We start from the raw sequence: 14861 nt of genomic DNA, 5'->3' as shown, positions 1-14861 counted from the left end.
ATTCTGATTAAACATGCTGCACAATACAACCCAAATATTCATATTATTATCAGAGGCTATGATGTTCATTTTTCTTAATTCAAGATGAAGCTTATTCTCTCAAATAGTAAATATACCAAAACATACCATTTATAGACCCAGAGATCTCCAAGATGGTTACAAAGATGGGCTTTGTAAATACAGGCTCATTGTTTGCAGTCCCAGTTGCACGGTCAAGCATTTGCATGGTGGAAGGATTTGGGGAAGATCAGGGACTAGCTGTAATCATGGTATTGCTAGGGGACTGATTTTCCACTGCCTTGCTCCTTATGTTGTCATGTAAAATACTTCCAAATCAGAATGGTAATGTTATGCGCTGACTTTGACCTGTTGTAAATGAGTGCACAAGTGCTAGACAGTGGAGAATCAGGACGTAGAAGTGAATTAGTATGAAAGATAACTTCAAGGAGAGAATCAAAAGTCTATCAGAAAGAGACAAACCTCACCAAGAGAGGGGAGGGCCTACCAATGAGAACGATTGTCTGAGGTCTCTCAGAATGAGACACAGCCTTAATGAGGGAATGGGGACTTACTAGTGGACAGGATTGAGAGAAGGTCATTTGGATGTCTGTCAGCGGGAGAGTTGGCATCAGGAAAGAGGTGAAGTTCAGCTGTGGGAAGGTGTGACACACTGACTATATCCTGTAATACTCTGAACAACCCTTATGGAATTAAAGATTATGACTTCATTGAATGTTTTGAATTAGGGCTATTACCTTTGGGATACATTGTATTAAAAATGCAACTGTGTCTACTTTATAGTGGCATTGTACATCCCTTCCCTAGTAGAGGTGGTGATGTTAATACACTTCCTCCATTATCAATCCTTTGAGACCACCCACTGCAGAGGTATGCAATATATTAGTTCAAACTGGATTCTCCAGAGACCAACAAACAAAGAAAGGGTGTTTTGGGTAAATAACCTGGTTTTAAACTGGCTGAGGACCTTCTTCCTGATCCGGCAAGCAGACACGACTTCTGGTCCATGGAGGGCCTCAATCTGTAGGGTAGGTTTGGAAGGACTGGATCTACTGAGGTCCCATACAACTGTGTGCTTGTTGTGAGCTGAAGCAGTTATGAACTTGTAACCACAAGGAAGTGCCTTGGGTGAGGAGTTGAAGGACTCCTTCTGCCAGAATCCATCTAAGGGCGAACTTCGGTAAGCTTGTTAGCAAGCATGTAGGTTCTTTTAGTGTTTTTAATAGCTTTTCTCCTTAAGAATAAAGTAGTTTTGCATAGGAAGTGCCGTGTGGTACCTTATAACAATTACACCTGTTAACCATCGCTGAAGAGAAAGCAAGCAAGTGTCCTTGGGCACGTGTCTGTGGTGGAACTAACACAGTACAGGCAGGGAACTGCACAGCCTGGAAATGTCCCAGTCAGAATCAAAAGAGATGCAGGTCTCTACCAAGGAAGACAATGGCTGAGAAGCTGCAAACCTGAGAGTAGGACAACATGCTGGACACCTGAAGGGAAATACAGGCACAGTTGTCCTACACTATGACAGCGGGTTCAAGAACAGATGAATGATTCTAGCAGTGAGCAGATGGTTTTAGGGGAAGTGAAGTGGAAGCAGAAAATGAGTGGGGAGTTCATCATGAGAGCCTTGCATTATTAGGAAGGAAGAGGGAGTAGGAGGGGAGTGAGACTTTGAAGTGGAAGGTACAGTAGAACAAAGCCTAGTGAGCACAAACTATCTGTTCTTTAGTGTATATTTATCAATTGATATGGAAGCAGTGCCAAAGACATCATTTTACATATAAAACAAATATAATGCCAAAAATTCCTTAAGGGCAAAAGTTCATGTTCTGCAGATACAGCGAACTACAAAAAGCGAAAGCATGTCGTGCCATAATCTGTCTACTCCTCTGATGTTGCCAGGTACTGATTCATTATGTACAGCAGTAGCTTGATTAAAAACATTTTAAAGTCCTTCTCTCTGGTAGAAAATTCTTTGGGAAAGAGGAGGAAAGGGGCTGTGGGGTGAGTCGAAGAATTGAAAATATGATGGAATGAAAACCAATGTGATGTATGATCCCACCAACCCAAGAGAGCTGTCCTAGCATTCCAGCGGAAGTGACTAGAGAATGCAACCTCAAGCAAATGATGGTATAATGGAAATGTAAAGTTATTCTTCTGAGGCCTGATAAGACAAACCCTCTGGGCAAAAAATCCCCAGAACAGTTTATTTCACATTATATCAGCTTGCTTTCTTGTCTGGGCTGTGAACTCATCCTGTCACCAGAGATTGGAAAGACCTTCCAGATCATCAGTTACACTCTGGGGGCTTGATTTTCCTTTCATCCGAGTAAATCAGAATTAATCCAATGAAATCAATGGTGTTATACCACTGTAAAACTGGTGCAAGAGGAGAATCTGGCGTTAGAGGTCTGCTATTAAACAAAAAGAAAAAGAAATCAAGCACGCTGCTTAACTGGGCCTTTTCTGCACCATTTATAGTAGTATTAATTTGCTGGTGTTTTTACTATTGTGAATTTCTCACTCCCTAACAGTCTAAGGCTCCCTCCTATCCCAGCTGGACCTTTCAGTTTGAGAAATGAGAGCTCATTAAATACAGCATCAATTTGCCAGGAATTACAGGCCACATGTTTATTAGCTAGTGCCCACCAGCAAACTCCATCTTCCCCTGTTATAAAGAGAGAGGAAAGAGAACCAAGCTGTCATTGGACTGAAAAATAAATACTGACTATCCCTCAGAAATGGACAGGGGAAATATAACTCATGTCACCACAGAAGTTACATCTCTAATACAGGTCTGAGTTGTAAAACAAGGAATTGTTCACTGAGCTTTAGAATGATGTTTTATTTGGTTGATTGTAATGGCTTTTTAAAAGCCTTTTGGGGTCGATTGTGAAAAGAGCAGTTTTGAGCACCTTTAAAAATGAGCATCATTAACCAGAATAACTATGACAGCTCCCTCAGAGCCTGCAGGATGAATATCCATTCACTGACTATTAAGATGTAGGTTATTTCTTCACCTCACTGTGTAAATCCATATTTAGGAACTTTGTAAACAGTAAACTGCTGCAATAAGCGATGTAGCATTTCTTAGGGATTGACAGGGTTTTTGGGCATGTAGAGTGCAGACAAATATCATGTACAAATTCTCACTACAGTTTTGATTGGATAATATACTATATTTCCTGTTCTAAACTGTTGCATTGTGGTGCTGTGCACTGTTAAACAGCTATTGGGTTCCAACCAGTACATGACTACATGTCAATGTTGAGTGAAGTAACTCCTGAACAGAGAGTGGAGTCATCCTGCTGTCTTTCCTCAGGCCAAACCCGCTGATGGCAGAGGCAGTTCTGTCTGCATAAAGTGTGCAGGGATAGTTCTATAGTTAAGGAGCTTTTAGAGTCCTTTTGAGATGCTCTTATCCCCTTAGCCTGTTCCAGTGGCACTGGATAGAAACTACATATATAATAAGGTAGATCAAAGTAAGCTTTGTAAATCAGATGCTTATTGTCAAATGGCATTGCTTCCTTAATACCTGGATTTGTATTCAATAGTATTTAAGGCCTTTTGTTTGGTATCCAATAAATAAAAAAATGGAGTTATCGCATCTCCAATTGAAATAACTTGCCATTTAGACATTTTTGGTCCTCAGCTGACCAAAGAGTTGGATAACGGGGAAATCTCAGACCCATAATTATAAGGGAGTAAACGGAGTTGCTCTAAGAACTGCTCATTCACCCAAACATCCTTACACATAGAATCAATCAAACAGCATGCTACGGTGAATATTCAGATAACTAGACCATGTGGCTCTAATTTAGGCTGGTGGCCTTTATGTTTAATAAGGTAAATTTACTTTATGAAACCACACACAAAGTCATCCTGTCAAGTCAAGAAAATAAAGTGTTAGGTAGTACAGGAGTGAAGACGTATGAAAAACTCTAGTGTACAAAAGGACAGCAGCCTTAATGGAAAAGATTGTATAAAATTGCATTAGGAAGGAGAGAAATCACTTTGGGGAGAGGAGAAGTACTTTACTCACATTGGAAGTTGATGGGTCTGTTTATTTCAGTGGGTTTTAGATAAGTCCCATTATTCCTTACAGTTCAGGACATGGTTTTTACTCTTTGATTCTCCCAAGACTGACTTCAGAGAATCATGCTTGTTCACTCAATGCCACTCCACCCCCTACTAGTTCAAATACAATAACTCAGTTTGCTGGAATAAAATGTAACTGATCTTTTATTATTTGCTTTGCTGACCAGGATGCTAAGATTTTTTGAACTCCATACAGTTATCTGAAGAACATTATGCATCAAATTATAGGACATTGAGGAATATGGCCTTCAAGTAACTGGGAAACTTATTACACATTGCAATGTTCTTAAAATCTTGATTTTAAAATGAAATCAAATATCAGTTGAATTATGTTCATTTCTATAGTTTCTGTTTTAGTGAAGTTGTAAATTGACCCTTCACTTTTGTGAAATAATTATTTCATGTAAGTTTACATAAATTATACTAGAGTCTAACAAAATTTTGTCCAGAATCATTTTCCATTTGGGGTGATAATAGAAAGGAAGTTCCTCCATTTTTAAATAAAGGACACACAGCCAGTAATTTGTATTTACAACATTTCCTCCCTCGTTTCCCCACACACTCTTACTTCTGGCTGAGGAGGCCAAGACAGAATCCCAGTCAGGAGCGGATTAGCACTGCTGCAGACAGAGCAGCAGTGGCAGATTTAGAGTTAGTGGGGCCCTGTGCTCAGTTTCATTTTTGCTCCCCGCCTGCCCCCCTACAGGGGGAGCATTCTCTCTTATCTCCCCCACCTTTTTTTCATTCATTTTCTGCATTCTCATCCTGGAGCTCAGAGCGGGGGGTGCAGGGTCTGGGAGGGAGTTAGGGTGCGAGAGTGGTCTGGGAATGGAGGGTCTGGGTGGGAGTAATGGTGCAGGAGGGGTCTCAGGGTTGGGGTACAGGCTGTGGGAGGGGGCTCAGCTTTGGGGGGTGTAGGGGCTGGGAGGGAGTTAGGGTGTGGGAGGGGGCTCAGGTTTGGGGGTATAGGGGCTGGGAGAGAGTTGGGAACAGGCTGGGGATGGGGGTCTGACCAGGAGTTAGGATGTGGGAGGGGGCTCAGGGCTGGGGTGAGGAGCACTTCCCTGGGGCAGCTCCCCGTTTGGTGCAGGGGTGAAGTGCAGGGAGTTCAGGTGGCTCCTTGCAGCCCTGTGCTTGTCCCGCAGGCACCGCCCCCTGCAGCTATCATTGGCCATGATTCTCAGAGCTGCCTCCTCCTGCCAGGCAGGGCCAGAATGCAAGGGCTTTAGAGGCTGCAGCCCAGGGCTAAGTGGGCCCTGGAGCCCGGGGCTGCAGCCCTTAAAGCCCCGCCCCCTTTCTGAATCCATCCAGAGCAGCAATGGTTATGTGCCCCAGCACACTTTACTCCAGGGGTTGGCAACCTTTCAGAAGTGGTGTGCCGAGTCTTCATTTATTCACTCTAATTTAAGGTTTCGCGTGCCAGCAATACATTTTAATGTTTGTAGAAGGTCCTTTCTATAAGTCTATAATATATAACTAAACTATTGTCGTATGTAAAGTAAATAAGGTTTTTAAAATGTTTAAGAAGCTTCATTTAAAATTAAATTAAAATGTAGAGCCTCCCAGACTGGTGGCCAGGACTCGGGCAGTATGAGCGCCACTGAAAATCAGCTCGAGTGCCACCTTTGGCACTCATGCCAGAGGTTGCCTACCCCTGCTTTACTCTTTTCAGTTACAACAGGAGAAACAATCAAACTCTTCTGGGTTGCAAACAAGCAACAAAAATAAAACAGGCTGAAGGAGGTTTGTGGACATGAAGAAAGGATTAAGACGAATATCTGTCTACATGAAAAGGGGAGAGGATAGCAATGTGGGACGGTGAGTGTGATCATTGTGTGTTCAACAGAGTAATTGGAAGTGAGTTTGGGGCAACTAGCTCACCCTCAAAGTGTTTTAATTTCCCATTATATTATCTTCATGAAGCCCTCCATAAGGAGTGCTAATATCGTTACTGAATGCCAGATGCTTCATGGGGAGGTTTAAAACCCCCCTTAGTGGAATATTATACCATATAGAAAATTCCTTCCTGACCCAGCTGCTAAACATTTTATGCCCTGAGGCATGTACCTCTTTTAATCTTAATGATGTTGAATCCAGCAGAGAAAGGTATAACACATATCCAATGGCTGGAAGTTGAAGCTAGACAAGTAGAGACTGGAAATAAGGCATACATTTCTAACAGTGATAGTTAACCATTGGAACAATTTTCTAGGGTCACGTTGGATTCTCCATCACTAGCAATTTTTAAAATCAAGATTGCAAGTTTTTCTAAAGAGAGTTGCTCTAGGAATTATTTTAGGGAAGTTCTAGGCCCTACGTTATACAAGAAGTCAGACTAGATGATCACAATGGTCACTTCTGGCCTTGGAATCTATGACTCTATAAAGCCATTTTTAGAAACAGACAGCTGTACAGTAGATACAAACGCAAACTGCTGTTGCCCTTTTGGCCCAAGCAGTTGGCCAAAATACAGAGCCCTGCAGGGTGGTTTCCATTAGTATGAGAAAGATTATACAAGTTGGATATATATTCTTGGTATAATCTTGTTCATTTATAAAAAAATGTACATAAAGTCTTCTTTCCCCAAACAGTAGAAAGAAGCAACAGTAGGCAATTCCTTGCTCAGAAATCCACATATCTGCTTCTCTAGTGAGCTCTGAGCCAAAGAATCTCTGTCTCACCTTCCTCTCTAGGTCACACTCACAGCTCCTTCTCCAGCTTTAAGCTTGTATATTTTTAAATTTCTTATTTACATTGTGTTTTTCAGGACAATGTCACCATCCCAAATCAATTTTGCTCCCTTCCAAATCTCCTTGGAACTTTCCCCTCCCTGTCTGTTATCCTTTCAGCCAATGGAGAAGGGATGATTTCAATGGATTCCTGCAGCGTATCCACTTGTCCTTTGTTTCTGTGGAGTCTGCCTGTTGGGATGGACTTCACCAATTGTGTTCCAATGGGGATTTTGTTATTGTCACAAAATCTTCCAGCCTCAACTTTGATAGCTACATGCTGTTTCTAGGGGCAGCCAAGTTGAAATTCTGGTACCATCTCAGATGGTCCTTATGCTCTTGTATCAACACTTCCTGCAATCTGTAAACACAGTATTTTCCCTAATCTGTGTCTAATAATGAAAGAGGTTTTGAAACATGGGCGGGCTAAGTAGGAACAGTTACAATAGCCTTATCAATTCTGAAAATACTAAATCCCACTCTGCTGACCACTGAAATGGTTTTCTTTCATCACCCCACCTATACAATGGTTTCACAATATTTGTAAATCTACAAGGAAACCTTCTGTAGTAGGAGTAGAGCCCTCTAAAACTCTGCACATCTGAGACTCTCTGGACATTTTTGCACTGCCTCATTTTTTTATTGTCAGTAGAAGTCCCCTTCTCCTGACCAGGTGCCCTAGGAAGGTTACCTCTTTTTGAAACAACTCCATTTTTTTGAGTTTCAACCAACAACATTGGTTTCAATTTCAGACTCAGCCTTTAACTTATCACAGACCATTTGTAAATGTATCAGTTCCTACTCAAGGGTTTTAGCATGCACCAGGTTATCATCTAGGTATTACAAGCAGGGTGAGAGAGGCTGCAATACCCTCTTCATAAGCCTCTCAAATTTGGCAGGTGCATTAACCAAGCCAAGAGCCATCATTCTAAGTTGCACAAGTCCGGTTTTGCTAGGTAAGCAGACTTTTGCTTGTCTTTTGGATCCACTTCCACTTACCAATATCCACTTTTAAAGGCCCAGTGTTGAAAAAAACATTGAACCTGCTACAGCATACAGAGTATCATCTGTTCTAAATAATGGACAGGAATCCTTTAAAGTATCTTCATTTACTTTTTATAGCCCAGACAGAATCTGATGCCACCATCTTTTTTTTTTAACCAGAACTCTGAATGAAGCCCACAGACTGGTTGGAGGCTCAGGTAAGCCTTCCTGATACATTTCTTTGATAGTCTGGAAAGCTTCTTCCCTCTTTGCCACTGGTAATGGGCTGGTTTCCCCAGTAGCAATCTTGGGCTGGACCAGTGCTACGTAATCTATATTTTTGTTGGACCAGAAGAACAAATGAGTCTAACCAAAAAGTCTCTTAAACCATTCTGTTGCTCTTCATTTAAATGCATCATATTGTGCTGGAACAACTAATAGAAACTCTGGAAGCTCACCTTCACTAGCATTTACGAGAATGACTGGTCCAACATTTTGCAACTGTGGTTCCCTTTTTACTATCTCCTGATTGTCAGAAACATTCAGCAAATGAACAGAGATCCATTCCTGCTTCAGGTCCACAAGAACTTTGTCAGATAAAATTCCCATGAGATCCTGGAGCTCAAAACAGGTCTCAACCATTCCCCATATTTCCCTTGCTGGAAAGCTACCAGAGCATCTAGCTGTTACGCTTGCTGCCCCTGAAGGTAGGGCAACTTGCTCACTGCAAACCAATTGCCTAAAAACCACTTGTTTCACTGAGGGCACATCTTTAAATGAATCTCCAGAGACTGAATTGCAAGGCATCTTTCCTGACATTTATTACACAGTAATTAGCCACAATGAAATCCTCTATCATGGCTATCCAGGCTTCTTGCTCAAGCTCCATAAATCCAATTTTCAAACCCAATTTTTGGATGGGTGTGCATTCCCATTCACTTTCCCCCTTTGAGATTAGTTACATGGTTCAGTTTTGGATCCTCTCCCTCCCTAGTAATTTACCTTGTCTGGTTCACAATTTTTGAGCATTTCACAGCTCTTATTACACATTCAACAGCCAAACTCCCATTATTGTTGTATAACTGCCCAGAGCAAAAAAAGGATGTGGAGCTGCTGCTTTTACCTCTCAGCCTTGCCCTTCAGTTTGGTCAACCTCTGTTACCACACAACCCTGATTCATACCAAAGTAGGTCCAGCCTGCGCACTAAATGAGGCCTGGCTCCTGTGGAAAACTTAGTATGTGATAAATAAATTAGACATTGTATCATAATGCACGTGCACACACACATAGGCCAAGTTACACAAGCAACCTTAGTTCTGGCATTTCCTAACTTTTGAATGCTTCTTTTTTCAACTTCAATAATGTTTTAACAAAGTGTGTGTGTGTGTATGTGTGTGTGTTGTTCTCTCTCCCACATACACACACACACTTCCGTAGGTTTTCAAGAGAACAACCTGAAAAAAAAATTTATCATGTGTCACCATACTGTCACCCACATGGTTCATCAGCAGGGTTGAAATCTTTGCTATCAGAGTAACTGATAGCAGTAGTCAGTTATTCTCTATGTAGACCAGCCAAAAGAAGGCATGGGACATTTTGCCACTGCGTGTCACACATATTTGCTGATAGCAGAGAAACGGTGAGGCTCAGGAATACTCAGTTCCATTCCAGATCCCAGAGGGGAATGGTCTCTAGTGGGCAGAGACTCTTCTGATCATTCCTACGTGTGACCTCTTCTGTCCAGTCCCCTCCAACCTGTCCTTGTCATAATCCAGTCTCTTCCCCTCCCCTGGTTTCTCTTCCCAGTCTCATTCTGCTCACCTATCCAGTCCTGGTCTCCTTCACTCCTCAAATCAATCCCAATCTCCTTGCCCAGAAAACCCTAGTTACCCCTCCGGACTCTCTGGCTGACTCCTAGTTTCCTTGCCCAGCCAGTTCAAGTTTTCCCTACTCTGCTCCTCATCTGAAATGTCTCTATCCTCCATCCCACCTAGCTCCCAATCCCGTCTCCCTCCCTGGGGTCCTAGCCTAATATTAGTTTCCTACTTCCCAGCAACATGTCCTGTCATCTCCCTTCCTGGCTGGCTCCTGGTCCAAGTCTTTGTCCAGCCAGTTCCAGTCTCTCTTGCTCCAAGCTCCTCATCTGATCTCAGTGTTCTCTTCCACCCAGTCAACGGGCTCCTACTTGTACTTGGGTGGATTTCATAGAATATCAGAGTTGGAAGGGACCTCTGGAGGTCATCTCGTCCAACCCCCTGCTCAAAGCAGGACCAATCCCCAGACAGATTTTTGCCCCAGATCCCTAAATGGCCCCCTCAAGGATTGAACTCACAACCCTGGGTTTAGCAGGCCAATGCTCAAACCACTGAGCTATCCCTCCACACCACAATAGAGAGAGGTGAAGTGACCAAGGACATGCAGCCACTCAGTTGCAGAGTTGGGATTAGAACCCAGGACTCCTGAAACCCAGTCTAATACCCTATTCACTAGACCACACCATCTCTGATAGAAAAAAAACCACACCTCTGATACAAAGGACAGCACCTGCTGGATTTCAAGTCCCTACTGCAAAGCATGGGGGCACCAAAGCTTTTCAAAGGAAAAGTCACCAGAATGTTTTAATATGGACAAAACAACCTATCTTCTCAAACCTCCTCTCAGAAACAGTTGAACCATTTTGGCTGAAGGGTTCTTAGTCCCACTTAGCTCTTTTCCTTTAGTTTAGCTGTTATATAACTGATGCCAGGTGATAATGAGGACAGAGATCATTGGAATTATGAGAGAGACTCCAAATCCAGTATTCTCACAAGACAAAAGAAAACAAGTAAGGAAAGAAGAGAGGAAGGACACTGGACTGAGACTCAAGAGAACTGCGAACTGAACCCAGATGTGGTTCAGTTTGACATTTTACAATGGGACTAAAACCAATCCCAGCATGTTTCTGTCCTGGTTGTTTATATAGTAAGCAGAAGAGTTTGCAATCTATTACTGTGTTTTTGTACTGCACCTAGCACAAAGGGGCCCTGATTTCAGTTGACACCCATGGGCGCTACTGTAATACAAACGATAACTGGACATTCTTATTATTCATTATAAGAACACTACAAACTCTCTCTCCTTTTTATCTCCCATTTTCTTTCACTTTTCCACCTGTATAATTTTTGGACTCATGCTTCCCTTGGCAGTTAGCCATAGCTTTTAAGGCTACTAAGGGCCATTATGATCATCTAGCCTGACTTTACTGGATGAGGTTCTTTGGCCTGCATTTTGCAGAAATTATGCCTCAACTCATAATTTCTGTTGGGATACATATATCTTAAAGAGACATTCTCTACCTCAATCCTTATTTAAAGACTTTAATTGATGGAGAATTCACCATGTCCTTAGGTAAGTTGTTCCAATGGTCAGTTACCTTCACGGTTAGAAATTTCCAGTTTATTTCTAATCTGTATTTGTCCAGCTTCAACTTCCAGCTCACAGACTTTAAAACCAGAAGGGACCATTATGATCATCTAAGTCTGAACTCCTGCATGTCACAGGCCATAGAACCTCACCTACTCATGCCTGTAATAGACTCAAAACTTCTGGCTGAGTTACAGAAATCCTCAAATCTTGATTTAAGGACTTAAAGTGATACAAAATCCTCTGTTTACTCTTGTTCAAACCAGAAAGTGATCTGTGCCCCAGGGTGCAGTTGAAGGCAACCTTCCCTGCCACCCAGAGTCTCTGTCAACCTGTAGCCTGAGCTATAGATTATAAATATAAATTCCCAGTTATCACTTTGAGGGTTGACAGGTTCTTGTCCCAACACCAGGCCCAGTGTTGTTAAAGTTATGATATAGTTGGGAATCCCGATGTGCACAGTGCAACACTCACATTATAGGAACTTTTTTATATTTACAAATAAATAATTTAGCAAAGTCACACACACTAACTCAGTAAGGTATGTAGAGATAATACAGAAAGGATACCTGAACATCCATACTCAAGCCATCCCTTGCAGAACAACCGGAAATATTAGCCATTATCTTCCTCATCACTGTTACCTTCCTCATCTTCACCAATGGCCATCATTCTGGTCCCTCCGAAGGGCTACATCTCTCTCCCCTACTGCCCTGGATGCCACTTTTATAATATGTTAGGCTGACATTACCATGTTTAATGCATATTCAATAGGGGTTTCTCCCCTCTTCCTTATTTGTATTTCCTCCCCTTACCAATGTTAAGGTGTCCTTCTTCTATAGGTTAGTATATTTAGGATTTCACCCTATTATCATATACATCAATTCATTGCCATGGCACTCTTGAGGTTGGATGTTCCGTCCAAAACCTTCCAAAACTGTCAGTTCATGTTCAATGGTTGGCTGATGTCATTATGTACAAAATTCCCCCTAACACTCTACTTCCAGTTCCCCAAAACTTATGGGTTACCTAAAGTTATCTATTCTAAAACTCGTAGGCCTCAAGTCTCATGCTAACTGCTGAAGCCAATGTCTTACAGGATACAAGCCTGTAAGTTTCTTTCATTATCGCTGAATATAATAAAGCAGAATATAATACAAAGCAGTGAATATAATAGAGATAAGCTGGCCCACTGGGCTACAAATCTGACCCAGGGGAAAATTCCTTCCCAACTCCAAGTATGATGATCAGTTAGATGCTGAGCTTTTGGATCTTATGCTACACAGTGGACAAACAAGAGCATGGATATTGTCATTGACACATTGACATGGACATTCACCTGTGAAACAGCAGTGCTCCAGGAGTACAGAGTACCTTGAAAGGAGATTTAACTAGAGTCCTAACTATAGTAGTATATGCCCCTCGCCCCCTCTCCCCTCAGCAGCACATGGAAGCAAAGGCTATAATGAGACCATTAAGGCTGTCTTGTATTGGAAAGAATGCAAACCCCACCATGGTCATCTTAGATCACTTCCAATGTGTTTCATCATCACTCTTCAGCAGATGCACAGGTTGAATGGTTGGGCCTATGTAATACAGTTAGCTGGATGGGATATGGGATGGGCTATTGAAATCACACAGCTGATGTCTGTCTTTCTGGAGCCTGCTACAGGTGCATGAAGCTTTTGGCTGCCCACAGAGGTCGTGAACTCTACTGAGATCACAGCAAAGGTTAGCAAGGTTGATGAGTAGATTTGGTACACCGCTCTCTGTCATCTGCTCAGCCTTTCTAGTTGTGGATCTGGGAGTTAGCGAATTATCTCCTCAGCTAGAATGGATGCCATAATTATCTAACCTAGCCAAGGCCAGGGCAGCCAGTGAATAAGGGAGGCATAACTAATTCCCTGAAATCAACCTTTCCCTTCCTGTGCCAAGTGTATCTTGGCAGATTAGTGAATGTGAACCAATATTTTAAATTCAACAATGGCTGTGGCCATAGAATGAGATACTCTAAGGTAGGATAGGTATCACTGCATAACTTTGCAATAGCTAGATGGTCACTGGAGTGTTGCAATGTAGTTCTTAGAGCCAACTGGAAGGGTGTAGGAACAGAGAGAATGAAGGGGAAATAATCCATGTCACAGGACTAGAAGAAAAACTAGAGGGTTATTGGAGCATTGAAGATAGGAGATATCCAAAAGCAAGTGTTTTTTCCTAAAATTTCATACCAATATTTTTGTGATTGTCATGGAGTTCACTCACCAGAACAGCACATCATGCTGGCAGTGTTGGGAATTAGCTCTCTCAGCTGGTGCGCCCTCATCTGGTAGTACTTCTCTCACCACCTTCTCCACTTGCAGACCCATGTCCACCCATGAACTGCAGCTTCCTTTTCATGACTCGGCCCTCCAGCTGTGTCACCATCCGTGTTTTCCCCCTTCTGGGGGGGCTAGGAATCTCCCAGTTCTATAGTACAGCCACTTCTCCAGTGGTGAATGGGCGGGGGAGGGGGAAGAGTGAAGAGATCTGGACCCACCACTACTCCGGGTCCTGGAAAGAAATGCTCTGAATGAAAGTTGAACGTTAAGTGCCTCATCCTGCACTACTGGAAAAGATCTCATCTTCAAAGAGTTCAATGGTAGCAGGATTGAGCCCTATGGGTGGTGGGGAAAGAGAAATTAAGGAATGTTTCAGGTACTGCTTATAATGCAGGTAGCTGGGGGAGGGGACGGGTTGTGGTTAGCTATATATATTTGTATTTTTTAAGATCTACCTGGTGGAGAAAAAGCCTAGAGCTGGAGCTGTCCACAGTGCTTATGTCAATGTGTGATGTAGGATGGGATTTTCAAAAGTACTCAGCAATGGATGGATTTTGCTTCCGTTGGAATCAGTGGGAGTTTTAACTCCAACAGCATAAAAATTAGCTTAAAAATTCTACAGGAGGAATTTTGTTAAATTCTATATGGACTTCAGCTGAATACATACCCCCCTACTGCCTTTTTGTATATAATCAGCTTGCCGGGGTGGAACTTTGGAGGCAGTTCAGATCTGGATGAAAACTTTGGAGATTGCATACATCTTTACTTATAATCTTTGGATGTTTCTAATAACTTCTTAACAAACAGATTTTCATGCTATTTTGCAGTATTGGCATCAGTAATGAAGAGATTGAAATGAGTATAATACAAAACAAGTCAGAATGGTACACAGCATAAAATAAATCTCCAATTACATAAACATCTCTAGTACAGCTGCACTTTAAAGATCATACATCAGTCAGAGACTTCGAACAGTGCTTTCCCAAGACTTGGGTAGATTGTCACTTTTTCTTTTTATTAAAAGTCTAAACCAGTCTAAACTAAAAGGTGAGTGATTAATTTTTTTTAGATAATTATAAAAAGAGACCTAGGAGCAGAGCTTTGGTGAAACCTCTACTGGAGGTTAGGATATATGACACCGTGAATAGCTGGGAAAGAAGGAACCAGAATTTTGTGGGGACAGGTGAAAAGAGGGTAAAAGGCAGAGGAATAGGAAAGAGACCTAGAAGGAGAACGAGATGGAGGACAAAAAAATAAAGGAAGAAACACTTAATATAAATACATTCCCATTAAGTACATGATTAAAGCACA

At 42.1% G+C, this 14861-nt stretch overlaps 1 protein-coding gene across 7 annotated transcripts in view; it reads right to left on the bottom strand.

Annotated features, from left to right (window-relative positions):
• VOPP1 (VOPP1 WW domain binding protein) overlaps positions 1-14861 on the bottom strand; it is a 194294-nt gene that overhangs the window by 106496 nt on the left and 72937 nt on the right. The window contains exon 2 of one of the 7 annotated variants that reach the window (XM_050937825.1): positions 13495-14772. The exons of 5 other annotated variants lie outside the window; for them this stretch is intronic. The gene's annotated coding sequence lies outside the window, so the exon portion shown is untranslated. Of the gene's footprint in view, positions 1-962; positions 983-13494; positions 14773-14861 lie in introns of those variants that run through there. One more of the 7 variants, XM_050937826.1, reaches the window with a different exon arrangement.

This window comes from Gopherus flavomarginatus, chromosome 2 (assembly GCF_025201925.1).
Source record: "Gopherus flavomarginatus isolate rGopFla2 chromosome 2, rGopFla2.mat.asm, whole genome shotgun sequence".
Classification (NCBI taxonomy): domain Eukaryota; kingdom Metazoa; phylum Chordata; order Testudines; family Testudinidae; genus Gopherus; species Gopherus flavomarginatus.
The sequence above is the reverse complement of the archived record's forward strand: the minus strand, read 5'-3'. Positions and strand labels throughout refer to the sequence as shown.